This window comes from Falco cherrug, chromosome 10 (genome assembly GCF_023634085.1).
Source record: "Falco cherrug isolate bFalChe1 chromosome 10, bFalChe1.pri, whole genome shotgun sequence".
NCBI lineage: Eukaryota > Metazoa > Chordata > Aves > Falconiformes > Falconidae > Falco > Falco cherrug.
The window spans coordinates 7102830-7130438 of record NC_073706.1 but is presented as its reverse complement, the minus strand read 5'-3'; the positions used below and the strand labels follow the sequence as shown (position 1 = coordinate 7130438).

The following is a 27609-nucleotide window of genomic DNA, read 5'->3' as shown; positions in this document are numbered from 1 at the left end:
TAATTAAGGACTGTTGGAATGGGACCTTCTCTGCATCTTTATCATTTTACTTTCTATAGGTATGTGTGATGATTTTTGTGGTCTGTCTGAGCCACGTAATTCTGCTGCCATCTGCATCTCACAGAAAAACTATTTATCTCTGCCTTGCCAGTCTGAATTCCTTCTACTACCCAGACAGAACAACAACTCACCTTTTTGCAGGCTGGCATTAGCTACCTCCATATCACGCTATTCTCTATCCTCCAACATATAAATTCCAGTTCCTTCAAGGGTATAGTGTCCTCCACGCTTACCCTGAAGCACTGCAGATAGCACACCCTAAGTTCAATAGCTTTATGCTGGATCACGCTATGTTAAGAAAGTATTTTGCAAGTAAATGTGAGCATACTCCGTGTGTGTGCTCCAAGCAAACTGGCTAAACTTTATTTCAAACCAAGAAGCTGAAGTCACATTAGCATAGCCTGGAGCACTGTGCAGTACAGTCACATCACCCCAGAGGGTGCAGGACAGCTATTGCCTTTCCAGCAATAATTCTTGTGCATCTAGAAAGGCCAGTCCAGTTTTAGCTAGTTGTGCATACAACCAGTGTCCACTTAGGATCTCTCTTTATCTTAAAGGGCGATTAAGTTCTTTGTAATGGCCACAGTCCAGCCCTGTCTGGAGAGACTGCCAGTGCCTTCAAATGAATTAGAGATTAAGGGTTATTCGAGGAACCAACTTTTGAATTATTCCATTGACTTTAAAGAGATTGCACTTGCCTTTGGGTAGCTATTGCAATTTGTCACTAAGAAGAGTGGCAACTTCTGTTTCAGAGGGGCACAAAACAGGTAAATTAAATGCAGCCTTTAGTTTCTTAATGAATCGAAAATATATGTTGACACTAGCTACCTCAGTGTGTTACCTGGATGGAAGCACACTGCCACGGCATAAATGAAAACAACATGGAAGAGGTTAGCATTATCTCTGCATTAGACTTTTATCATCCTTTCTTATAACAATCCACAGACAGAAATGACAGACTGTGTATTAATATTTATTTCCTTTATAGTGTATTATCGTATGGCACATTAAAAGGTCTTACTGCTAAACATTACTCCATTATTTAATCAAGATAAAGAGTGAAGACTTTTCTCCCATTAGCCAGTGTTTACTCCCACAACTTAAAGTTTCTTTAAACACTTTTTACATTCTTTGTATACTTTCCTCCTATAGCTTCACTATCAGTATTATATATTGATTATATATAACAGTATTATATTATTGATTATATATTGGTTTAGACTTACATTGTAACCATCTGATGAACTTTGAAAAGATTGAATTCTTCAGTGTCAGCTTGTTGAGTTTACCCTCATATAGTCACAAAATTACCAAAGCAAATACAAGGCTATTTGCTTGAATACACCAAAAAAATTATGAGTTAACTGTTTTTAGTGAAAGAATCAGTTCGTTCTGACAAAGACAAGTGCCACAGCACAACTCATGTATGTCAGAAATAATATGACTAGCAGACAAAATGAAAAGATCCAAAAAGCCATTGTTCATTGCTGGTTTGCTGCCAATTAATTGTGCATATATATGGTATATATACATTACTGATTATAAGCTTGAGAAGTTGTGGGTTTGTTGGATGTGATTACTATAACTGGAGTATCATGTGTCACAGTCACAGTAAATCCTGTTTATTTAACCTCAGCCTTTGATCATTAGAAGGAATCTAGAAGGAAACTTCACAGTGTCTTATATAGACTACCTCCTCATGTTTTCCTTTAAAAACACCAAGTGCTTTCCTTTTGCCTAATCAAAACAAACTGTGATTTAAATTGTGCTCCAGGCCTGTCATTTTCCAGTATTTTGTAATCTATTCCCCAATTAACCAGCATAATTCTCCTTTTTCCGTTGTCCTTTAGAAAAGCTAAACCTTTGCAATTTTGGCCAGATACTTGCTTTTTACTTCTTTGATCCTAGTCAGAAATCTTACTTACAGCAACTATACATTCTTCAAAGTTTAAGACAATGAAAAGGGCACCCCATTAGGGTCAATGATTCTGTTTCAAAGCTAGGTCAGAACAGACATCCTTGAAAACTACTTTGTATGTCATCCAATAAAATGATACCCACTTCGATTCACCCAAAACTTAACGGCTCCAAGAGTACAACAGAATGCAGAGTTCCCCACATCTGGAAATCAGAATCACACTCAGACTCAACATCAATTTCTTTCCACCCTCATTTTCTGCTAACATCATTCCAACCTGAACACTGGCATTAGCAGATGTGTGCCCTCACTTAACCATTGCAACTTTTCCCAAATGGCCTCTAATCTTGTTGGTTGTCAAGCTGCAGGACAAAAAAAATATCTGTCAGTAAACATAGCTTCAGCTTCCTAAGTCCCTCTGTAATTCTCATTCCAGTCAATGTCAGAGTAATTGCAGTTTCATATGATCAGTGTCCTAGCCCAAGTACAGTTCTCCATCTGCATAAATATTTCCTGATCTGTCTTTTCACCTAGCCCTGGGAGATCAGTAATTGTTTTCTATTATGATTGTTTTACCATTTCAGTCTTTAGCCTCAAGTTCAAGGTGTCTCTGAGTTGCTATCCATGTGAACGTTATTCTGTTTTCAGCATAATATCCTTCCTCATTTATACTGTCATATCTCCTTCTCCTTTCTCAGTGAGAATTGCCTGTCCTTAAACTCTGTATCTGGGTAATGTAATATTACAGCCTATTTCCTGAACTGGCCACATTTCAGTTACTTCAATTACATCAGATTTGTCTTTAAGCAGCAGATGTCCTTGCTCCTCCAATCTTGTTTGCTCTTTCCCTCCCTGCCTCATCATGCCCTCCAGCACACAAAGTGTTCACCTGCTAAACAGTAAACAGAAGCTGGTCTGCCTCACACAAGCATTTTTCATACCTGTCTAAATGGAAGAGAGGGTTGTTGAGCAGTTACTGTTATCTCTGCAAAATCGAAATACAGGATCTTATATCACGTAGGGATTAGTCCCAATTTCAACAATAGGAGGTGCTCAGTAAAACCCTCTAATGTAGACAGGGCAAAACAGCATTACACAGGAAGAGCTTTCCCTTATTTGTAGCTCATGCAAGGTCTTAGACAGTCAACTGGAACTGTTCCCGACTAGAGGAAGGCCTGTATATCAGTTGTAAAAGAACACCTGTATCGGTTTCTGGTCACCAGTTGCTACACACTAGAATAAACATCAATGCACCTGTGAAAAGACAGGTCCAATACTCATAGATGTCTGCGGGGATTTTTCACTTCACATGAGTGTTTCTGGATCTCAAAGTCAGGCTCTTTGTCATACAGCTTACAATGTAGGTTTTGCCATTTATTTCCACAGACATGTCTGCGTTAGCAAGAAGACCATGATATGCCCTTCCTTTGTCCTGAGGCTGGAACAATTACAGTCCATCTGTCACTCTGCCTTTTATTCCCAAGGGGATAGGCATGTAGTCTTATATTTTCTGTTTTACGTCTCCAGGAACCCTGGCTGTAGTAGCGCTACAACTCTAAACACCAGAGGCTTCTCTTCCTGCTCTAGGGAAAGACAGCTTCACACCCAAGCTCATCAACATTAGTCATAAAAATGGCATAAGGTTTTCCATCTCACACATTCACTGCACATTTTATTTCATTTTTATTTTACTTGAATACATGTATTGCATATGCATTAAGCAGGCTATGCCAGAAGCATCATTCCAGAAACATATTTAACTCGACAGCTTGCTCAAGTGGAACAGCAGTGTTATTGGACTGAAAGTCCTACCAGAGCAGAGACTTCCAGTGGAAGCTTTCCTTCCCCTCTCTGACCTACCAAGAACAGAGGAACTGCTATTCTCTTCCTCAGTTCTGAACAACACATTACCATGCTGGATTCAAAGTGGATCTAGTCAGTATACAACAACCCAGATAAAGGACAATGTTCTTTCTCAGAATACGCAAATGAGAGTAAAATTATAATCCATTGTCTGCAAGTTCAACAAAACCAAACTGAGCTATCTGTGTATATTTGCTCTCACTAGCATTACTTTCTGATCTACCATGGGTTACATTTACATTTCTGATCTAACTACATTAAAATTACAGAGCAGTGACAGGTATGAATTTGCCTTTCTGTAATTTCTTTCATATGGAAAGTACATTTTGCTTCCATTTTCTTGCATTTAAAAAAAAATTAGAACATTTGGCTTTTTAAGTGCCTACAAATGAGTTGAAAGGATGCCAAAAAGAATACGTCAGAAGCATGATTAAAAATTCTATAAATGAAACACATGAAGTATCAGTGGCATGAGGTACTGACCAAAAAATCATCAGAAGGCATTGTGGCACCTCTAAGGGAACAATAAAATATCTTGAAGCACTGAGAAAGCATAGTCAGGTATGTGACCGCTAAGTAAGTTGAATTCAAGCACAAGTGAAAAAGAATGTATTTTTTTTCTCTTCTTTTCACAAGTCTAACCAATTTCTAGGGCTGAAGAAGAACACAAGTTAGCAAGGTCATGGATACTGCAAATTAAAATGTCTAACTCATATTAGCTCCTCTGTACTCTATAAATGGTAGTTAAATGATCCTCACAGCTCCCAGGTTAAATAACTAGCTCACTTTTACAAGTGGAAAAGTGTCCGCTCAGTTGCCCAATCTGACATAGGCATAGGTATTCTTTTTTAGTCAGCTATCTAGATTTCCACCCTTCTGCTGCATTATTCGCAAAAGATGAAAGAGATGAGTCATTTAATTTTGAGATACACCTCATGGAGCAGTGTGCTGTGCCCCCATGTGTGAAGCTGGTCTGTTCACCAGCACTTAACTCAGCTTTCCTTTCCTGTGCTTAGTTTGTCTATCATTATAAGGTCAGTTTTGCTGCAGAGACTGGGGAAATTGCAGTCCCACTGCATTAGCATCATTACAGTGTTAACCAAATTCTCTCAGAACCAGCACTCTAATTAGAGCAGTACAAGACCCATCTGAAAAAAGTAAAGCTCACTACTGTTACTTTTATTTATTCCACAGGTGCTAGAGAGCCAGATCAGAAAGACAGCTGTACTGCATCCAAAGCTGCCCTGATTCCACAAGAAACTTGTCCTGTCCTCCTAGCTCACCAGGCTGCCTGGGACAGTGGAGGGCTCTGCAGTTTCCCTGAAGGTCATTAAGAGGTAATTTTCTATCACTCACATATACTGTACACTCTCAGACTGCAACCAAAACAGGAATTCTTATAGAAAGATTTAGCTAGCCCGCCTTTATGGATTATGATGACCATTCTGATTCCTAACTGACCAGAAAAGAGATGGCAAATGTTACTTCTACCTCAAGCTCACAAATATTTTCTGTTGCAAGAAAGGAGATGTGATTTCCCTCCTTAGGATAGGTGGTTTCCTTGGTTTCCTGGCAAGAAATGCATATATTTACAATACTAAGACTCTTATTCAAGTATATGTTGCCAAACATTTCTGGCCTAGAAATACTGCTGTTTCCGATTAGTTATTACACCAACTATGTATAATGCCATATGGCCTTAATAACATGCCTGTCACTTTCAAAGAGTAATTACTTCAATGTTGGCAGCATTAATCTGCAATATTTGCTGTCTCTTTGGATGACATCGTAATGGTGCAATGCAAAAGTTATCAACATCTCCCAGGCTGTGAGAAAGGCAGTGTCTGAACAGATTATGATTTAAACCAGGCAAGGGCATTTTTCTCGAAAAACAATGAATTATTTTTGCTAATGCTATTATTAGGAACATTTGGGAAGGGAAGAAGGGACCACATTACTCATATAGAATTGCTAGAATCCTCCAAGATTCAAAATTTGAATATAAAAAAATGCAGAAAAAAACCCTGCCTATTTCCAGATAACTCAAAAAAGTAAAAAATACAATTGCTAAATTAGAAAAAAATAATTTGTTATTATATTCTGTGGTCAACAAGCCAGCTAAGGACACCACTTATATCTGTAGGTTGAGTACAGATTTTAAATCCTTGTGCCAATCTAATCTGGAGGATTCTAATTTTAATTGCTGGATAAAAGAGATGCTGTGGCTTTGTAACTGATTAGAGGTCCCCTACAAGAGTCAATGAGCTAGATGTGGCTGCCCTCTAGGTATTGCAAAACTGCTTCATAAATTTGTGAAGCATTAGTTCACACGTGACTAATCATATATATCACTGCAGTCTCAAATGACTTATGGCCTGATTTGGTCTCATTACCCATATAGTGAAGTGATGTCTGCCACACTTTTAATTGCTTGCAAGTCTGAGAAGTGGAAACAGAAATCAGAATTTGTTAGCCTGCACAACACGAAGTAAAATTAACATGCTGAAAGCCTGGACTTATGTTCATCCTGTGCACACATGGACTAATATCCTGTCAAGACATACATATGTTCTTAGCATTATTACCATTAACATTCCTGCTGATGTAAACAGAAGTAAAGTTAGCACATGAGTCTGAGCAGAACTAGAACCAGAATGACATTACCACAAGGCAAGACAAAAAGCTCAGAGATAGTACCATATCTTCCTTGTCAAATCATTCACAAGAACATGTGGAAAACCAATGGTATCAAACATTTGATATATGACAGTACTTAAAAAATCATCTTAAGATTAATGTAAAATATCTGTGTGTAGATCTTTTCTAGACAGAAAAAAGCCCACCTGCTTTAAAAGACCAATAAAGCCTTCATTTGCCATTCTGTTTTCTTCAAATGCTCAGTCCTGACCATAAGCACCTAAGGGCTTCTAGAAACCGCATATACTGAATAGCCTGGATGCTTACATACCCACTCACAAAGTCAATATCCACACCCTTATGCCCATTTCACATGCTCTATATGTTTGCCAGTGTATGGACCTATCCCAGGTTTTATAATTTTTTTTCTTGGATGAATACTTTTACAGTTACAGTTCTACATTAAATTTGGATAGATCCATATGATATGCTGCACTGATGTTATAGTAAGGTATATACATAGAAATACAAATTATCCACATTTCATTGAAAAGGAAAAACATTAATACTATATCCTGTCTTAATCTGTCAGTTGGACATACATAAAGAGGAAATCTCAACCAGGGATACAATTAACGCACTTGCACAGAATCCAAGTCATTATCTGTCATTACCAGAGTACTGCTCATTACCTGGTACAGAACAATATCTCTACATTGAAAGGCAGGGAATTCAGCTATGCAACAGAACTGTGGTATTCCTAATGAAAGAAGTCACTTTGGATTTTCAAGGATTTCAATGAAACAGAGGCCTCTGTCTCTACAGAATGAGAGACAGACAACAGAATTTGAAAGAAGTGATATTACAGGCTTTGTCTGATAATGGAGAAGACATGGACTTATCTCTAGGCCTGGCAGTTGATTGTTATATACATCAACTATAATTTACTATACACAAAACCATGATGATCCACTTTTACCTCCCACCACATACTTCATTGTAAATAATAGAGACATTCCTTCAGCATGTTCTACTTTTTGCAAACTGCCACTCATTTCTGACACTATCATTACAGATTATGGTTTTTGTATAGGAAAGAATGATTAATCATTTTTGTGAAAACACAAAAGCTGATAAATGAAAGTCAGAAGGTGCTTCGGTATAAAAATCCCAAGTCTAGATGGGCACAAGCCTACAAAATACAACAGCATTGAAGATTCTGAAAGCAGTTGATGTGTTACCATGGTCAGTTCCAATAATAAAAACAGGCTTTATTTTTATAGGATATGCCACAACATATAGAGCAAGAGAGTCTCTTTTGGTGGTGTTTGCTAGCAAATTCGATGTCGAAATTCATAGTTATTTCACTGGATGAATCCAAAACAAAGCAGAATGCCTATACTGCATACACTCTTTTGTTGCTGCATCATTGCTCTCCTCTGAGCTCTACAAAGCACTCAAGGACACTGACCTGCTTTTCATATCCTCAGATACAGTCAAGCAATTCCTAACGGTATTTCTATGCCACATGATCTAATCCTGTGTAAAGATTTTAGGTACCTTTGAGCAAAAAATCCTGCGCAGCATAAGTCACATAATCGTATTAGTGCAGCTCTCCACAGGGGCTAAATAGCCTCGTTGAGAAGGACTTTGCTGAGCAGGGCTTCTCAAGTCAGGCTTGGCAGCTCCCTGGTGGTAATTCAGGTATCTGCTTTGTGCTGTGCAGACACCCCTTTGTTTTCTTTTATGAAGATCTGGATCACCCTCAGCTTTGCTTCTGCTGGTTTTTTCCCTAGCCTGACTGGTTCCACAGTCTTTTATTGCAGATCAAGAAGCATACCTCTGATTTACGTATGTGGCTGCTGTCAAGATTACAAAATAATATTAACCCTTTCATTTCAGTGGGAAGAACTGCTGCATAGCTAAAAAAATGAAGTTTCCACACTCTAAACAGGCCAGGACTGTGCTTCGTTACTAGCACTCAGAGCATTTGTGGCCACCCTCGTGAGAACTTTAACATAAAGAAATGAAGTAATAAGTGTGCTCATCACTGCTCGAGGGGATGCCTGAGACCTTCCATTGCTAATGGACCTTTTTTTGCCCCTTTGACCACTGAAGTTTAATCTGCTGTCAGGGCAGCATAATTTCTGGTGATTACAGATTTATTATAAAAGTATTAATGATATAGTACAGACTGGTTTCCTGCTTATATATGTGTGCCTTACAGTATAACATACCCTAGAAATATGCTGCTGAGATCAAGCCAGACTGAGAAATGACAATCCAAAAGAACAGTGATCAGTCTTCTATATGCAATAAGCTGCATATAATGGTCTTCACTGTCAAAGGTCACAAGACACTTGGTCAGAGGGCCAAAGAAGACAGGGACCTTCCATGAGAGTTCACAGAAAGGAAATGAAATGGCAGAAGACATTTGGGGTACCTGCAGTTGGGTCCCAGTATGGCCACGCAACATCAGTCTCAGTAGGCTCTGCTTGCTCCCCTTCTCTAACAACAAGGGTTCAGGATACTTATCAGACCTTATTCCAACAGCACAGCTGTCAGCTCCTCAGGTAACCCCATCCAGAAGGGAAAAAGCATCTGAAGTGCTCAGGAGCTGCTTAGGACTGCCTTTACCATTCTTATAGCAGTATTTTGTACTTCTAAGCCTTACAGGAAATCTGTGAATTATATATAGGACTTGCATCCTGCAATGATTATAGAACACCCTGAATAATTCAGCTGCATTGCTGGTAATCTAGCAATGCTCAAATCTAAGATGCTGCTTAGACTTGAACAGCTCTAATTTGTTTGAGTTGTTTGGAATGATCAGTTTCTTCCTGAAACAAGTTTTGCTAAAAGTTTATGACATGCAAAACATTTGAGATGCCACCAGCAAAATAGCTCCTCCAGCTGAACTGCTTGCCCAGAGCTCATTTCAGAAGGATGGGAAGTCATTATGTACCAAAAAACCAAGCACCAGCACATTTCCTTTTCTCTTTGCTTTCCTGTTCCCTGCAAATGATGATGGCAGCATCTACTCATACAGAGATCCCAACAAAGGATGTTCCTCATAAGGATGTGACTTAGTGAAAAGGGGAGTAACGAAAGCATATAATTTTATCAGTCCTGTTCCTATAATTGCTGGTCTTCTGAATCTGAAAATTCTCTGTTGGTCTCCAGTGACAAATATAAAAATGAGGGACCAAGATAGGTGGGTGGGGATTGGATAAGAGTATTTCCTAAAGAAAAAAATTAAATACAGCAAAACAAAGCTAAATACTCAGAAAGTTTCAGGAACGTAGTTTTAGTTACTGAAGAAATTGAATGGCATCTCCACGGATTTTACAAACCTTGTCATAAAGACAAAGTCATTCTGATCGAATCGATCCACTCCAGAGATGCTGGAGATAAATCAATCCTCAGAACTCAGATACAGAATCCATTTTCTGTGATTTAAGGATTCATTAAGCATCAAATACATACTACACTACATGCATCTACACTACAATTATCAGATGCATGCTCTTAACCAATAACAAATGTGAGATAAATTAGAGTAAACCTTGATGAAAGAGATTTAAGTTAATTACTTTGAGTCCATATTTAGAACAGGCTAAAAGAATGCATGTATTTTACTATTATTAATTTATTATAACTCATTAAGTGACAGTAACTCAGTTGTGTATCAGATCTTCAGTGGCTCATCTAATTATGTAAACATGTTTTTAAATGCATGATTATAACTTCTTGCATGTTGCAACTGCACACTTTTAAATTAGCAGTCCTTTTATCTTTCTAAATATCCAAGTGATAGAAAATTATAGCATATTTATGTGAGAGGTTAGATTTTATTTTAAGTTTTCTCATATTTTCCATAAGATTTCTATGTCTAAGTAAAGAAAACCCTTCCCTAAATATCCTTGTAGTTCCACACCTAAATTAAGTTCTTCTTTCAGCAGTACTGCACAGCCTTCCCAAAGATGGATGCAAGCATAGTGGTTGTTTGTTTCAAGGTTGCTGTTAAGAAGGAACAGTATCAATCCTGTAGGTCAGCACAGGAACTAGTAAAGGAATGCAGCACCTGGACGCAGGGTGTAGTTAGCAATATTTATGCTTACCGGGCTAGTCATCCTCTGTGGCCTGCAGTGTGTATCTATAATTTCCCAAGACAGATCTGCCATTACACACATCACCCAGTGAGTGCAAACAGAAAGATTTATCAGCACATTAACAAATGTCTTCATGAAGAACAAACAAATACTTCCCTCAGCAAAATTAAAATTAAATATCGGTGGCATGGCTGCCAAATGTTCATCTGCACACTAACTGGCTTGCACTGAGATCAAAGATCAGATACTTTTCCAACAATTTTAAACCTCCTGAGGGCCAACCTATGGAAAGGGGACTCAAGGATGGACTGGCGAGTAAGCAGACAAGAGAATAGAAAAGCAAAAGAAGAAAATAAATGAAAGATTAATGGCATTAGCAGAAATCTATTTGTTCTGCAGAAGATTTTAAGGCCAGGCACCACTTGCCTAATTACAAGTGACAAAAAAGTGCTGATGAGATTCAGCATTGCCACTGTTGTGAATACCAAGGAAATATACTCAGTTATGTGTGAACTCCAAAAATTCTTTCAAACGCTATAGAAAACTATGGTTACAGATCAATGCTCACGAAGACTGACACAGTGGCATAGCATTTGATTTAACCCCAGAGTCTAACCACTTTAGAAACATGAACACCTTTAGCAGCTTTTTCTGCAAGCTTATTCTTACACACACACAAAAAAGGAAAAGTTAAAATTTTCATCCTTCCCAAGCTTATACTATAACTAGGACAGAAGAAGTATCAGGTGTTCTTATCAATCTATATACAATACATTCACAATAATGAACCCTACAGGTCCTACATAAAGGGACTGTGTCCCTCCAGTTTCTCTGTGTGACAGCTCACTAGTAGCTTCTTCTGCTGGAAAACTGATTTTCTTCTGAAACTGCTGTAAAGTGAAATGGTTGTTTCAAATGCAGCAATGCACCATAGGTGCAATTTAACTTACAAAATCCCAGCTCTCTTCATAACATCTATAAATCTCTGCCCTTTAGACCAGAACTATCATGCATCCCAGCTTGCTAAGCCCTCCTAATTTAATGACACACATTTATTTGGAAATACTGTAACAGAACAGCTTCAAAAGCATTACTTTGGCATTATTACACTGAGAGAAATTATGGTGGTTTGGGGTCTTCTAGCCTAATTAGATTCCATTTTGTTCAGTCATCCTCAAATGAAACTTCTGTTTTCAAAGGATTTTGTGAACACTCTGCTAATGAAAGAGAATTTATAGTATTTATGGGGCAACAGTATAAATGGAATTTAATAGCCAAGTGCCAGCAGGGAACCGTCTAATCTTTATCGAATGCTGATTAGCAACCAAGGATTTCTGGTGAGATAATGAGTCCTGGACTGGCTTCTATCCAGTTTTTGACACTGGCACCAATGTACATCTACTAATTGCTAGAGGAATACATATAATAACTGAACTTCAACTAATTAGTGGAGATTTAGTTAGGTCATTGAAGTTTATATCTTTGAAATTCACAAAAATATCAAAAGTCAGATAATCACCACAGGCACAATGTACACCTTAGTTTATCCTATGCAAATAAATTATGAGATGAATTTCCAGAACTGGTGACTCCTCAAGAAACTTAGCACTGCAATTTAGAATGCATTACAGTAACTTCCTTCAATCCAGACCTAGGAACTAAAAATAGTTCCATGCCAAACTGAATAAGCCCTGCACATCTCAGGTGCCCATAACAGGATCTGCCTGTGAACTTAATCATCAGGTCCCGAAAGTTCAAGTGACCAAACCAAAATCACCAAATTCAGAGAACTTTAGCATCTAGATCCATTTTTTCTGTCCTCACTAAGAAGGCCACCACACTGAAATTTGAGAGATTACACTTGAGACACAGTCACTTGCACCGCCAAGCACAGAATTTTATGTGTTTCTAGAACCAAAAGCCCAAATTTTTTAAGTTTTTATATTTGAATGGACTTTCGTCTCCATTCAGCAATCCCCAAAATGTCATTTCCCTAAGTGCTAATACACATTTTAAAATCCCTGACTACTTACGTAATTGCAAAAAAATACACTAAAAATCTCAAGGTCTGTAAAAAAAAGAGCGGCACTGAATAAAATGCGAAAAGCCCCAACACCCAACAAACCAAACCCACCCAAATACTGCTTTCCTTCTCCTGGTACATGAGAAACAATGGTTCCACAAGCATCGCACTCAATATGTGTGCAGCAGAGGAGAGCTCCAGCTCCTGTCTCCCATCAGAAACTCCTGCAACTCCAAAGGTATCCACAAACCTTAATTCACAATATCTATCAGTGCAATGTTCTTGTCACAGGGCTAGGATCCCTCAGCAGTTACATACCTGAATGATAAAACCCAACAATGCAGTGAAAAAAGTTTATCCCCCTTTTCCCATTGTGCCATAAAGCTTAAACATCCTCTTAAGTGAGCAAGAGGGATACTGCCATTAATTAGAATCTGTTAAACAAGTAAGGATAAAAAAGCTATTAATTCGCAGATGCCAGTGGACAGGTGATAGAATAAGACCACTATCAAAGAAATCTGTACAGCATTATGAGCAATACAGACTGAGAGGAATTTCAAAACACTTATTTGACAAAATGAAATTTGAAATGAAAAAACGAAATAATACACGTTCCACCCAGCTCAAAAATGCACTTTCAAAATACATGTAATTGCTGTTTTAGCTTGGAAAGGGGAAGCTGCAAAGATAATTAACTTACATAACATTTCAAACCTATTGTATTAATGTCGTAAATATATACACCTTTAATGGGTGGTTACTGATTGTAATTACATCTCAGTGGGTGAAGGAAACAATTACTTCAGATTCAACAGTACAAATCCCCAAAGCTGAAAGGATGCATTTGAGAAATCTCTTGCCATTACTCTCTCAGGTTGTTTTGACCCAATTCAAGACAGCAAAAAACCTTGAGACTGTATAAAATGACAGTCCTGAGCAGGGAGATAGAGAGAAAACACACAAGACACAACAGTGATGTTATCAGTAGATGACCAGTGGCATAAACTGACAGCACTTTAATTACTCTGTAAGAGTTGCCCATATGGAAGTTTTCAGTTTGTTAGTTGCAAAGTACTTTGAAGAATTAACTGCACTAGATTCACTGTGGAATGGTGATAGATAAGCACACACAGAAGGAAAAAGTACTGGAGGCTTGCTAATGCATTCCACATTTTTCTTATTTGTCTTTCCCTTTGCTTATCTATAACTGATCCAGAAATAAAGACGTGAGAAACCAAGTAATTAATCTTATGCAGAAGATAGGTAAATAATTTCATGCTTATTAGCATACAAATCAACATCATGGTTTTCTGGAAGTTTTTCTCTAAAATCCTTCTGGAGCTTCAAAAGCTCTGCAAAATCTGTATTGATGGCATGATCTTCTATGGGCATTCCATATAAAGAATATTTCAAACTCTGTCTCTCTGAAGTACTTCATGGGAAAAAAATAAAAAGAAAATAAAATTAGTATTCATCTTTATCCAAAAAAAGAAATGAAATTTTGTTGCAGTGATGACCTTCTGCATAGCTCAGAAAATAAACTTTGCTTATGCATCTGTATTGTAGCCTGCAGCTAACCTAATTTTTTCTAATTAATTTATTTCCCATAAGGACTACAGTGACTAGCAGGTGGTTCTTCACCTTCCAACTGCAAGACAATGCATACAAGGAGATGTATGTGAGCTACGCTGCTATTCTGGACACCATGGAAGGATTGAATTCCAGGGAGATCCTGCTCTCCTAACTCTGTAATGAATGGGGTTTTTCTTGTGTCCTCAGGAGAAAGGTGTATTTGTCTGTGATTGTTATCTGTTGCCTCTGGAGTTTTTCCTAATTGGAGCATTTTTAAAAGTTACCATTAATTGCGTGTAAGGACTGTGGGGCATGAAAACCTTCAAGAAAGGAAGATTTTTATCCTATCTGTTTTCAGTAGCCATCTCTCATTACGAAAAAAAAAAAAACCCAACAACAAACCACAACAGAACAACAAACATAGGTACAGTGTTGTTTTGCTCCAAGCAGATGAATCAGTGTAATATACCATTTGCCAGTTCCTCTGCAGAGTGCTGCTTTGGGACTCTTGAAGTTGGATAGAATGAATCAACTATTATGTTCAGAGATAATTATTTCCTTGGATTACATTGGTCTTGCTCTCTTAAATGCAGATCCCCTGAAACATTTCTCATGTTTGGAGGGTTTGGACAAAATCCACACTAGTTATCTCCTCTGTATAATTGAGAATTAGACTTCAAGTGCACAAGAATATTCATTGGTAACACAGAACACAGGACATCTTCTGAAAACTCTTTTAATTTATCAAGCAGCATAGGGATATAACTGGAGACAGGAGGTGGCAAAAAGTTCATAGCAATGGGTAGCTTCATGGGGTTTCTGGGGTTGTTTTTTTTTGAACTTTTATGACCAGTGAGAAACACCTCTGGTGTAGAAAGATATGCATATAAGACACTGTTTCATAGACTTTTGTCTTTTTACAAAAGGGAAAAGCCAGAATCTGTCTTGAGTGTGTGAAGAGCTTGGATGTCCCCATTACTGAATACCATTCCTATTTATACCCTGTTGGATATTTGCTTAACAAGTCACAGCTGGCAGGCTGAAAAGCTACTGTAATGTAGCTAGTGCATGTTCAGAAAGTAATGTCAGGGATGTAAAATAAGACTATCAAAGCATTAATTTAAAGGAATTCCAGAATAAAATGAATTTCATTCTGTGTAACAATGTTTAAAGGCTGTATTATGAATTTGTAGCAGACCTAAGGGCACAGGAAAAAATATAAACCCTTTACACTTCTAAGAAGGCTTTTCTAATTTAGGTCCAGGATTTCAGTTAGAAACAAGAATTCTCACCCCTTCACTCTGTCCCATTCTATCTGTATCTGGGATTTCATTTAAGTCCCTTTTAAAACAGAACCTTTCTCTACAGTTTTGATGTAGATTCATTTTCCCATAGAACCTTTGCAGTTTCCTCTTATGCCTAATGCTGAGACCTAAGGGTCCTTGTTTTCCCTACAAAGTCAAATTACAGGCATGTAAAACAAATGGAGAGACTACAGAAGAGCATTCTTTTTTGCATACTTTTTCAGTTTATTTTCAATAAATAAGTTCTTGAATAAATTAAGATGTCTCTGACTTCTCAGAGGATGTAAAAAAAAAATTAAAAAAGGCAGTGAGAAAAAAGCATATAATCATACGTATGATAAAATTAGTAAGAGCTACCAAAGACAGTTGTTTAGTAAAATAATCCCGGTGCAGAAGCCTCGACAAATGAAAAGCATACAGCACAGTAGAGTATCTCTGCATGCAAAGTGACCTAAGGAAAGTAGACACCGGTCATTCAGTCACTGCAGTCTGATTTTTATCTGGCCTTGATTAATAAAAAAGTTAATTCTTTTTCTAAAATGCCTGATGAGCAGTCTCATTCCAGGTGCGCCTATTTGACCTACAATGAAATATACCTTCTGGCACCCAACCTGGAGATCAGAAGTTGTTGGTCACAAGTCACAGTCTGAATATGCTTTATTTTGAAAGGAAGTGACAGCTGTTTCTCACCTGAATCACACTTGGTATATTCCTCTACAGGTAATCAAGACAATTTGGAACATACATAGCAAGAATGCTTTTCATCATCAGCAGTATATGCTATTCCTGTGTTACTAAGGTAAGGAAATGTTGGCAATGTACTGGAGAAATGTTGCAGAAAAGTCTCAAGATTAATTTCTAAGTAGCAGACCTTTCTAGAGTAGCTTTGGGTATAACTATACCTACTTTATTTTCAAGACCAGCATTTCTAGACATTTGCTATTGGATTTGGAATCTTCCAAAGCAAGTGGAGAATGCAAAATTCAGAGATGTAACCTGATAGGTGACTTTAATGTTTATTCTGTATACAGGTAATTTGGTATACTCTACCCCCTTGGCTTGCTTAAGCTACCAAGGAGATCTCGGCAAAAGCCATTATGATTACTCAAGTCCAAAACTCAAATGTCAGGATAAGCTTCTTAGAATATGAATGCTTACTAGACAGCTCCATTTCTGGCTTCTTATTCTTCCAAACTTTCTCTTTCTTTAAAAATTATTTTGATATTTTAAAAAGCATGGGGTTACATTAATTTACTGTAATTGAACACAGAAATAGAATATTGATTTGCAGAGACTAATTGGACACTGCCCATCCATTTACATGAATAAATGTCTAACAGGCACATAAAATTACAGCAACTGTGCTTGAATATTGGACACTCAATTCCGTTCAACCAGGCTTCTGAAGTGATGGAAAACAAGGCTTTGGACTGTAAATTTAAGTTTCCTCAAAATCTATTTTTCCTTGCTTTATTACCATTGACAAACCGTCTTTGCTTTGTTTATAATGCTCACTGAATAATACAAAGGCCTGGTACATATTATACTTGAGATAGGTAAGCTATATGATAAATGGAGTTCATTTTTCTCATGTTGTTAATATAAAGACTAATAATGTATTGTTATTTCAAATGAGCTGCTGTGTTCTCTAAGTCTTTGACCATATATCCTTTGTACAGAGGTTATTTATTATTTCTATTGCACCACTGGTGTACATAGCTTCTTACAATTACTGATTATATGACAGGAGAAAGATTTCAGTCAATCACGGCCAAGAAGAAAAAAGTAATTTTCCCACCTCTGCTGATAGCTTTATTAGCATCAGGCTAAATTCATTCCTAGGTAACATCATTGATTCCAGTGGAACTACAAACAGAATGAATTATGTGCTCACACCCCATTTATTTTTCTGCCCTTTCACAGTTAGCCACCACAGCTTATCTCTTCTATGCCCTGAAGATGGACAGTCCAATTTTTAGGGTGCCTTATTTAAGGAATGGAAGACCTCAGTTCATTTCACTTTGCACTAATTACTTCAGCCAGCCAACCCTTTCAGACCTCAGCCCCAATATCAATAGGCTAAAAAGCACCTTTTCTGCTCTGCATCCACTGCATATATTTCAGTTATTTCTGTTAGGTGAAACAGCCTCAAAAGGATGCCCTTGCTCCCAGAGTCCCCAAAAGCCTGCTAGAAGGGCATTCTCGGGCCATATGGGAGATCTGGATTCAAGGCCCTGCTACAAATCAGGTTGAGTCTTTTAGATCCGAGAAGAGTGAATGATTTACAGTAGGCTTTTGGGTTTATTGAGGTGTACATTCACCAAATATTACAGTCAGCTGCTTTCCCTGCAAAGTTCCAAGACAAAGCCCTGAAAACAGCTATCAGGTTGACTAACAGACAGAAAAGAAACACTGGTTTGAAAATCCCCAGGGATTATTTGTGAATTATTTCTTTAGAAAGGTTGACAGTTTCAGCAGTTAAAAGATACATGCTTCCTTACTTGCATCTAAGCTTCACGAGGTTTTTGCTGCAGAGAAGCATGTGTTTTGGGATCCCAGCAGTGCTTCAGTGTTTTCCCCAGATCTGAAAGTGACAGCTAGATGCTTTCATAGAAATCCAGAGACTTCACTTAGGTATAAGAGCAACGGTATTTGTAGATTGGAGTCATGGTTTTGTTTTAACAACTTACTACAAAGGCTCTTGGTTTCCTATCCTCAAATAACAAGCAACCTCCAGAAATTATTAAATAACAAAGATATCTAGGAGAAAAAATCTGATGTTTCTTTGGCCTGGTCAGAAGAGCAAAGGTCCTTTCCTTTAATTAAGTCTAATACCTGTTAATTTGTAGTCATTTCAGGTTAATTGCTACTTACCTACTATATGGAATTTCTTACCTACTATATTTGACTTCATGAACTGCTTATAGCAAGCTTAGAAAACTGGATCTGGGTCAGTGAGAGAAAAAGTTGTTGCTCTTAATAGCAGCTTTTAGAATAGAGAGCATTAAATCTAGTTCAGTTAGGATTTGCCTTCTAAAGGTATGTTGTCTATCCAGCTCTTTCAGCAAGGGATATCCAGCATCTCTTCTTGAACAGCAAAGTACATCACTATCTTTCTTACTTCACTTGATTAATGTAAATGATTTGCCTGCAGCAATCAGACTCTGTTTGCCAGGATAGTCATTATACAGTGACAGAGATTAGTGAGGTACTTAATCAAAACCAGCAGTGATTGATACTCTGTCAGTTTTGGTCTTTAATCAGTGAAGCTTTCATCCAATCATCAGCCATTAAAGAGTCTCGTTTATCTGATTACTTTTGGAGTATTGGACTTAAAAAAGAAATATGTAAAGGTAAGCTATAGCCTTCTTGTGACATTATCCAGACATATGACTGCTTTTTCAACTTCCTGTGGTGGGAAAAAAACCCCATGCATATCAACATTTATACAGGATGGTTTGCTCGGATGGTTGGGATGAGGACGGGGAAGTTTTCAGTTCAGCTATAGAGCACAGTAGAATTTAGCCTCTGATCAACAATGACCACAACTCATTTTCATTTTATAGCTCCTTGGAGGTCTACTGCAAATGAGCTGGTGGTCTCAGTACGGTTCCTAGAAAGTAGCAAAGTTGCCAATAAATTTGTCACTTTTCATTTTTTCTCATAATGGCTAACCTATATTACAGGATGGAGAAACCAACTGAAATCACTGACATTTCTTTCAGAACGTATATATAATTTAATATGTGACACAGCATGAGCCAGCTCCTGGATGGAACTTCCTCTGCACATTAGCAACATGTCTAATCACTACAAAATGAAAGATATGTTTCACAGTGTGTACCACGAAACTACATAAATCCCAAGCAATTATTCAAGAGCTTTAAGAATCTCTCAGTTTTGATGAAGTATGGTATAAACAAAGCCTAAATTGGACTGTCAGGTAGTGCAGAGTTATTAAGGAGAGAGAACTTAATGCCCAATTTTGATGTATGGTGAGGTGCAAAACCAGCTTGTGAAAATTATACAGTTGAGCTAGATCCCCTAACATGTAGAAAGGTAAATAAAATCAAAATAAGAAAGTTGTGAGATTCCACTCCCTCCTTATAGTCACACTGTAATGGAATAGAAAGACAAAACCCGTCAATTAAATAGCTGCAAGTCTAAAAGGTACTAAAAAGACAGGATATAGACTGACCAAACTCAATCACAGAATTAGGAAAAATATTCTTGCTTCACATTCTGAGAATAGTGCATTTTTTAAAATGCATGCCAATATGTGAAATTAGGACAATGGTACATTTACTCATGGAATGTCCAAGCAATATTGTTATCCAGGAGAATATGTACCTTTCACAAGTGGAAACACACGATTGATTCCGAGTATTTAGCTAGAAAAAATGATTCCTAAAAAATATATCCTCTTTTGCACATGATTGGTGTAATCACATAATAGTAAATGAATTTACACAGGTGGAAAAATCAGAGTATTCTTGAAAGCCTGGACAGTCATATTAACTATCACCCAAATCTCACTAAATTAAGGGCATTGGAATAATTCCTCAAAGCAGCTGCTTCAGCTATATACCCAGATTCAGCAATAATTTAGCTGAAAGAATAGTCTATTAAATACATATCATGCTCTTAATTCTTGGCTCAGTGTTAATGTGTTAGTGTAGAAGAGATGCATGGGTAAAAAAGCTTGGTGCTTGAAAAAGAGTAAAAGCATGTATGTGTGGTAGATAAATCTGGCAGTTTGGAGATTATCATGTTGAATATTGGTATTCCGTAAATTATGGAATTTATTCACACCAGTTCTATTTCCATTGCTGGGATAGAAGAAGTGCTTATGTTTAGAAATGAAAGCCTGATTTTTCTATTACTACAATCCTTCAAAACAATTAATATAAATGGCTTTGGAAAAAATCCATAGTTTTAATTTTATTTTAAAGTTCAAAAAGGGTATACTGACTGTACATTTTCCTGACATCTAGAATTAAAACCAGGCATGGTGGCAAGAGTAACTGTAGCAATTTGCAATGGAACAGTTAAGCCACACAGTACTACTATGCTGGGTTGAATTTTAATTGAGATAATAAAAACAACTAGTGACTGAACCTTATTTTGTCCTAGAAACAAAATTGACAGAACTCAAGTTTGCTTCCCAGATATGAGATCTCTGATTCACTGAACACCAGAGCAAATCAGGAGAAACTCGAATGAAGCTGGCAGCATAGTTTGCTATAACAAGACTGGAAATCAGAACTTCAGGACTTGATGGTCAGGAATAAAATGCTGAAGTCAATAGTTTCATACAAACTACAGACCCATCCCAAATATTACTCATCCAAATGAAAACAAGCTCCCTACTTCATACTGGTAGGTGGCAGAAGACTATAAAGCTTTTCTGGTTTTCTGCCTTCCCCAGATATGCTGGGGGACTTGAGACGGTTTTGTAGGCAGTATATTAGGAGTTTACAGTTGCCAGCCATCTATTCCCAGGTAAACCTCATATTTCCTGTGTTGTCAGACTAGCCCAAGCACTGTATTCTGTAAAGAACTGTATCTCCTTCAACAGACTCATTTAGTAACCTATTAATGGTCTGTGCTGTTACTCATCAATTCCTCATTTTCTTGCCAAGGCTCAAATGAGACACACACAGTGACAGACTCAAAATGAAACACACAGAATTATTATGCATATAAGACAATAAAAAGCAGGGGGATACAGCTTTCTTTCATGTAAAGAAATCCTTTGTATAATCTCAGTCTTAGGATTTCTTTCTCAGATTTCTTAACAATACCTAGCAGTTGTACAGAACTTTTCCATCAGTAGACCTCAAATTGCTTTACAATGGAGGTCAGTGTCATTACAGCACTGGTCAAAGCTGAATCTCAGGGGAACATGCCAATTTCCACTGACTTCTGCTTCAGAATCATTTAACATTGGAACACTGCATTTGATGTTTTCATTTCAAAGAAACTTTCCTTGCTGTTCCCACACACATACTACCATTACAAGCTTTAGTATTTTCCTCTTTCTCCTTGAGGTAAGAGTTCATACCCTCTTGTTAATCACCCTGGGTAAACTAACTCAACAATATGATTTACTTTGAATAGGCTGTTCCTAAATTTTAATGGTCTATTATGCTTCCTAGCATGTCAAGTTACCCACCTTCCTCATGCTGTTCTGGCTACAGCCTGCGGTATGCAAAAAAACGTTTATGTCAACAACATTGAATGTTCAGATTCCTAGATCATATAAACTCTTCCTTACATTATTTACATTGCAAAAGCATCCCAAAGATCATAATGTAACCGCCCTTAACATCTTACTGCATTGCACAGATAATTTAGCTAACGCATTTTCTACTTTGTTTGAATTATGTTGTAATTTATCATAATTATTTCTTGCATTATTCTTAAAGGATTGCTTCTCAAATTGTTGCTACATATGGATATAAAGAACACAAGAATCATGCAGAGACACATTTTCCAGTATTCCAATATATGACACTCAACAACTGAGGAAAACTAGAATCTGAACAAGCTGCTTGCCCCAGTAAAAGAACACTTAGTTGTCATCAGGAGATGTTGTAATGTGCATGGTTAAAAATAGGGTTAGCAAATTTTCCCCTCAGCCATCCAAATATACCGGCATTTATTATTATTGGCACAAAAAATAGAGTTACTTTCTTTATGACTCTCATTTACATTTATGTAGTTTCAGCAGAAAGATTCTGAAAGAGTAAAAGATTCATAATATTCAAACAACTGGTTACTAGCATATAGACTGGATGAATCATCCGCACTAGGGCCTGCTCTCAGTTGAGCTGCTACAGCTTTATAAATAGTAGCAATAACCATAACAAAATAAATCCACTTCAGCAAACAATGTGACTGTATGCTCAAATTCCTTTTTACTGAGAAACTATACAACTAGTACGGAATCCTTAAAAAGTTTGCTTTAAAACTGGCGGTGAAATTTCCATTGCTTTCCAAAATTAGGTTAGTTTTGCATGGTTTTGAAAATCCTATTCTTATACATACCCTTCAATACAGTTTTATTAGAGACTTAAAGTTAAGCATGTGCTGAAGTATCTTGCTAAATGAATAAAGACTGCATGACAGGACTGCATATAATAACAGGACATTGAATGCTGTGGGTCCCTGACAGTCTTATGTTTGTATTCATTGAGGACAATGAGAGCATCACAGCTATCACAGATAGCTTTTGAGACACTGACTCCAGCTTGTCCTGCCATAGATGGAATGTTCTTAATTTTGAAAACAGGGAACAAAAGACAGTCAGAGTTTCTGAAGTCACAAAATGGCACGGAAATCAACATTTCATTTCACATTTGTTTTCTTTCAAATGCCACCACATGGCCACAGACAACTTGTTAAATGTCTTTGCAAATGCCCACACACTATGTAAGTCTGCCTCAATGATGTTTCCTTCTTCAGCCAAAGGTGACATAATTGCATTGCTAATCCTAAAGAAAGACACGTTTACAAATTTCAGATGAGAGTATCACTGGACAGAGAAATTAAGTGGTTCTAGCACCTGATGTACAAATGAGGTAGCACTGGATCTCATTAACTCTCTCTGCTAAAACAGTGGAAGAAATCTAACCTGATATGAACAGTATAGGTTTCACTAAGTTTATGGAATTTTACTGAATGAAATCAGGTTTGCACTAACTATGGAATTTACAAGTATTTGCTAAAAAAATAGAATAAGATGGGTTGTTTTTTTTTAAAGAGCATTATGTCTGCAGATTTGTTCCATGACTTGCAATTTGAAAGGTATTTTAAAGGAAATATAGGTGTATTAATCCATGGTTTCTGACATCTATTGTTCATTACATTCTGTTGATTTGTCATCCAACAGCTAAACCAAAGGTACAGGTTTTATACAATATGCAATTCTGCAAAGGAAGCCAAATTAGATCATGATCTCCTCCCCACCTCCTCTTGATTCAGAAGCTATCTTTTAGTCTTTATACCTTATTTTAAAAGCACTTGTCCCAGCCTATTTTACTAGATATGAAATGTTAGATCTCAAAGGCAGAGTAAATTTTCTGGAATTTCTAAGAGGATAGATTTTAATCAAATGGCACATCCCTCAGGATATGATTGCAAGTGTTCTTTTAAGTGGAAGAAATAAAATATAACATCTGCTAAGCTTCTTGTGACTGGTTTCTAACTTTCATGGGTCTGGTAGAAAAGAAATGAAAAAATACTAAATTAATGGAAAAACACCCCATGAGTTCAAATGCCAGCAACTCATGGCCATCACAGACAATGCAGTATTAAATTGTGCTCTCGTAAAAGAGGCTGTTGTGCTTAACACCGTAATGGGTTCCTAATAAAAGAAGGGGCAAAGAACCTTTCATGGTTCCATATGAATGTAAATAGTAATCCAGTAAATTATTTTTTTCTATTCACAAATATATGATATTATTTGATTTGAGGTTGCTCAATCCTGAAAAAGAGCAATACAAGTCTTCCAGAAATATCTCCTGAATCTCAGTAGAGATTTTCAGTGCTAACAAAGGATTTTCACTGTGGCCTAAAGGAAAAAAAAAAAAAAAAAAAGGCACAAACTACAATCCCTGACCACCACAACATACTGCTGTATGTTACTACCACTATGAAGTATTAACTTCACTGAGGAAATAATGTAAGTTTCTGCACAGCTGGAACTTTAGTTTTATTGATTGTTCCTCTAGATGCTAAGTCAGTCTAAAAATTCCTGTGGAAAACATCTCAATATAACATATTGGGAACTTCAAAATATATGCATAAAAGAATGATCCTTTATTTGTTGATAATGTCTTGCATCTGGTTTGGTTGGGGTTTTTTTTGGTCTTTTTAAATAGGTACATACCAGAATTCAAAATGTGACCATTATACAAAGAAGAAATTTCAGCTTGATTTCAAGGTAGGTGAGCTCAGGGTGGAAGTATGCTAATACAAATACAGAGTCAGAAATTAAGGCTGTTCATTGCAGAGACCAAGAGTATCTACCAGGCCTTAGAGAGATGGACTACCAGGTTTAAAAGACATTTCTTAAAAAACCTTAAAGTTATGCTTTTTTAAAAAAATCCAATCACTTTAGAGGGTAAAATGATGCAGCACCAAGTATAGCAGCTATTTAGAAGAAAATTTTCAAATATGTATAAAAGAGTAACAAGGTATTTTCACAGCTAGCTTCAAAACTGGCACCCGCATGTTTGACTGAGAGCATAGTGAGGTACACATTTCCTTAGAACTAAAGAAAAAGCTCTAAAAGCGTTTGATGTAAGTTAGGAAGGATCTTCCTGGTGCAGAAACTTCAGGACATCCTGAAGGCAGAGTGCATATCACTGAGGAATTCTACGTACATATATAATTTAGGAAAGACCACCGGCAAATTGCTGTAATTTTTGTTCCAACCATGTGGCAATCCAAAACAGTGATGAAACTAAAGCTTCTTTAGCCTCCCTAGGCTGCTACTTGTGTGCTGCACTGTGAATACTTAACCATTTGATGTATCAAGGCACGCAGAAAGGTAAGGAAAGTACAAAGCTCAGAATAACTTTCCCCCCACTCTACACAATTGTTTGGAAAACTGGAACACACAATTTTGTATTAAAAAAAATATCTGCCTATTAATGCTGATCTCAACCAGAACTACGCGTCTTATGAACGGAAAAGCCTGTTCTTCTGCTAACAAACTGCCTATAGTTTTTCCTAATTCTGAATGCTTTCCTCCAATAAGTTACTTGTGCTTTTTATTGTAGAATAGTTAAGACATGATACCGCTTTTACTAAAGTCATTGGATGGTCATATGATCACAGGATAATTTGGGTTGGAAAAGACTTCATTTTGTTCAACCTCTTTCTCCTAGCTGAGCCAGCTATGAAGTCAAAACAGATTGCTCAGGACTTTATGCCATCTTTGATGCCTGACCTTATTAAAGCAGGCTCAAAAATTAAAGATAAATGGTGAGATGGGAAGTATTCTCAAAAGAAAACTTGAGTTTGTAGCAATCTCAAAGCAGAGGACTCTGGATTTAACTAATTATGACTAGCAAGGGCTAGTGTAACATCTGTAGATGTGATCAGATCATGTTTGTTGAATAGGCTGAGTAAGGTAAGAAATAGAGGAAAATACTCATTTGTTGAGTGAGTTCTTAGGTTTAGCTGTGAGGTCTGTGAAGCAACTAGATAAGATCTCTGTTAATTTAGTAATCTATGAATAAAATAAAAAAAGAGAAAGACACTCTAAGCTGTTACTATTATTCAACTGAACAGAGACTTCTTAGCTGAGATTTTGAGAAGTCATTATAAGAGCAAGAGGTGACTGGATAAATTAAGAGCAGAAGCCAGATATGTATATATAGTCACAACAGAATTTTGACTGGCTAGTGACAATCGTCTTCTACGTCAAAAATTATGGGGAAGTTAGGCAAAATAAGTGATAACCTATGATCACAAGAGATAGACTATAGCACACTCAATGAGGGAAGCCAGACTTTTCTCTGGAATTCTCACTTTTATATCACAGCTGACATCTAGACATAAATGTGCTAGGGAGATGCAACCAAAGACCATTCTCTGATAACTCTGGGATTTAAAAAATGAACATTGAGCTGATAAAGAAATGAGACAAAAGTTTGGAAGAAACAATGGCTAGATTGAGAAGTAGTAATAACAAACTATAATCAAAGAATAAAAGCACTGCACAATTTCAAAATACTGCTGACATTAGAGGTCCTTAAAGACCAATACAAGTGGTGTGAATAGTTTAATATCTAAGGGATGCAAAGAGTCCAAATGAACCATAACATTTATTTCACACACACTGCAGAAGAATCATCATCTCCATGCTGAGATGATTAACTGAAAATCACATAAAGTTGAACAACAAACTGCCACAAACAGGAGTATTTTGACTTTCTGGACACAATCCAAACACTTCCAGGGTCAAATTTTTATATTTAGCAGCAGTCTATGATGAGAACAGATTGAATGTTAACATAAATCTCCTTTATATCACCAGCTTCCTGTAAAAGTGAGCTAGTGTAAATGAGAATCATATACTTTAAATCAAAGGAACAACAGACTAAGCAAAATAACTTCAGTCACATCTCAGTGAAATGTGAATGAAAATGTGAGCACACTAATTAGAGACTCCATTTTGAAAATTAACACTCAGTTAGAGAAAAGTCAGGACTATAGGAAAAGCACTGCAAGTGTCACAAAGCAATTTTGCCCCAGAAAGTAAATTTTACAATTATGTGGGAAATAATTAAACAAAGCAGGAAAAGTGGGGGGAAAAATTGAGTGAGAGCCCTAGGCTTATATATCCCACAACCAACACTAAATACACTAAATACACTAACAAAAAAGGGTCAACATTTATGAATGACCATTTGCAAAGACTAACCAAGCTTATGAAAAAGGCTTTGGGGAGCAATAAAATATTCAACAGTGAGAAGTCTGAAAGGACAACAAAATGAAGATGAAGACACACTCATGATAGGAAAGGCTAAGGTAGAAATTAAAGGATAATTACACACTGTTTAGAAAACTACTAGGGTATTTTCCTGCCAATTAAATAATGAGATGTCAGTAAAAAAGAAAACTGACTCTTAAAAGACAGTCTGAGTAATTTATTGAGAGTACAGGATGATTCTGCTCAAATAATTACTTAATCATTTTTACCAACACTTGCAAAAAATGTTATGTTGAAAACTGCCGAATAGATATCTCTCCCAAAGAAACAAACCTGAATTATAAAGGAGATTATCAAGAAAGACACATCCCAATACTCACATCTGGCTGTAATGCATACAGCAAAAAGCTTCATGTGCCAAGCAGAGGTGCACTTTGTCCTTTGCTGCTGGGAACTGATTATAGCCTCCTCCATGTAAAATAGCATGGTGTCTGAGCAACAGTATTTATAACAGCCTCCAGGAGAAGTTAAGAAGTCATTATGACAACAGGCTGTGAGAGTGCAGTATGTTCTATTCCTATCTCTTCCCTCTCTCTACTTTCTTGACAGATAAAATTAATGCAATTCATTCCATATCATTCCTTCTCACCTCATTTGCTATTTCTGCATGCCAG

General features: G+C 37.0%; 1 long non-coding RNA gene across 3 annotated transcripts in view; it reads right to left on the bottom strand.

Annotated features, from left to right (window-relative positions):
• The window catches only part of LOC129736907 (uncharacterized), a 179176-nt gene that overhangs the window by 18375 nt on the left and 133192 nt on the right, over positions 1-27609 (bottom strand). For all 3 annotated transcript variants that reach the window (XR_008734085.1, XR_008734086.1, XR_008734087.1), the window contains one exon: positions 2295-2340. This is a non-coding gene — a long non-coding RNA (uncharacterized LOC129736907). The remainder of the gene's footprint in view (positions 1-2294; positions 2341-27609) is intronic.